Source organism: Penaeus vannamei, chromosome 16 (genome assembly GCF_042767895.1).
Source record: "Penaeus vannamei isolate JL-2024 chromosome 16, ASM4276789v1, whole genome shotgun sequence".
Taxonomy (NCBI): Eukaryota; Metazoa; Arthropoda; class Malacostraca; order Decapoda; family Penaeidae; genus Penaeus; species Penaeus vannamei.
The window spans coordinates 24,324,853-24,327,352 of NC_091564.1; positions in this window are offsets into that span (position 1 = coordinate 24,324,853).

Genomic DNA, 2,500 nt, shown 5'->3' on the forward strand with positions numbered 1-2,500 from the left:
AGGGAAATGTCGAAAAAAAAATTAGTTTTTAAATGAAAACTATGATGATTTTAACATTAATTCAGATAATTATGATGATTTTCATGATAATTCCTTTATTATTAACAATAATGATGATAATTGTGATGATTATGACAATAATAATAATGATGGTAATAATAAAATTATAATTATAATGACAATTTTGATAATTATTGCAATAATAGCAATAATTAACTCTATTCTAATAATTTCCATACTAATAATAAAGATAGAAATAATAATATCATTATTATTGTTATTATAATGAGCATTATTGGCAATATCATTTCTAAAATTATCATTATTGTTATTATCATTATAAAGATAGTTATAATGATAAAAATAACTAATGATTAGCATAACAATCATTATAACTGCAATAATGATAGTGACAATAATGAAAATCATGACGATAGTGACTATAATGTTGATAATCATAAGAATAATGACAATTAAGATAATAACAATCATACAGTCCATTTATAACGAAATAAAGGCTAAAAGTAATAAAATCCCAGAAGTCGAAAAAACGGGAAAATCTAGACTGGTCGGAAAAAAACCCTTTTCGCTTTTAAATGATAATTATTATGATTTTAACATTAATTCAGGTAATTATCATGATTTCCATGATATTTCCTTTGTTATTAACCATAATGATGATAACTATGATGATAATGAAAATAACAATAATGATAATAATAATAAAATGATAATTATAAGGATAATTTTGATAATTACTGCAATAATAGCAATAATTAATTCTATTCTAATTATTTTCATTCTAATAATGACAATAGAAATCATAATAATATCATTATTATTGTTATTATAATGAGTATTATTGTCATTATTATTTCTAATATTATCATTATTGTTAGTATCATTGTAAAAATAGTTATAAGGATGAAAATGGCAGTAATAATTAGCATAATAATCATTATAATTGCAATAATGATAATGATAATAATGATAATCATTATATCTGCAATAATGATAATGATAATAAGGATAATTATGACGATAATGACTATGATAACGATAATCATAAGAATAGTGACAATAATGATGATAATTGTGATAATGATAATCATAGAGTTTATTTATAATGAAATAAAGGTTAAAATTTAAAAATATAAAAAAGTCGGAAAAAACGGCAATATATAGCGTATTACAGCCTTTTGAGAGAAAGCTCGAAAAAAACACTTTTTTCGCTTTTAAATGATAACTATGATTTTATCATTAATTCAGGTAATTATCATGATTTTCATGATATTTCTTTTATTATTAACCATAATGATGATAATTATGATGATAATGACAATAATGACAATAAAATGATAATTATAATGATAATTTTGATAATTACTGCAGTAATAGCAATAATTAACTCTATTCTAATAATTTTCCTACTAATAATGACAATAGAAATCATAATATTATTATATTATTTTTATTATATTGAGTATTATTGTCTTGATTATTTCTAAAATTGTCATTATTGTTATTATAATTATAATAATAGTTATGATGATAAAAAATGACACTAACAATTAGCATAATAATCATTATAACTGCAATAATGATAATGATAATAATGATAATCATTACGATAATGACTATAATGATGATAATCATAAGAATAATGACAATAATGATGATAATGGTTATAATAATAATCATAGAGTCCATTTATAATGAAATAAAGGCTAAATCTAATAAAATCCCATAAGTTGAAAAAAACAAAATCTAGCGTATTACAGCCTTTTGAGAGAAGGAAAAAGCATTTTCGCTTTTAAATGATAATTATGATGATTTTAACATTAATTCAAATAATTATGATGATTTTCATAATAATTCCTTTATTATTAACAATAATGATAAAATAAGATGATAATGACAATAATAATAATGATGACAATAATAAACTGATAATTACAATGATAATTTTGATAATAACTGTAATAATAGCAATAATTAACTCTATACTAATAATGACAATAGAGATAAAAACAATGTTATTATTATTGTTATTATAAGTATTGTCATTATTATTTATAAAATTATCATTATTGTTATTAGCATTATAGAAATAGTTATAATAATGAAAATGACAGTAATAATTAGCATAATAATCATTATAACTGGAAAAATGATAATGATGATAATGATGATCATGACAATAATGACTATAATAATGATAATCATAAGCATAATTAATATAATGATTATATTAATAGTCATAGAGTCCATTAATAATGAAATAAAGGCTAAAACTAATAAAATCCCAAAAGTCGAAAAAACGGAAAAAATCTATAGTATTAGAGCCTTTTCGCTTTTAAGTGATAAGTATGATGATTTGAACATCAATTCAGGTAATGGTGATGATTTTCATGATAATTCCTCTATTAATAAAAATAATGATGATAATTATAGTGATAATGACAATAATGATGATGATGATGATAATAAAATGATAATT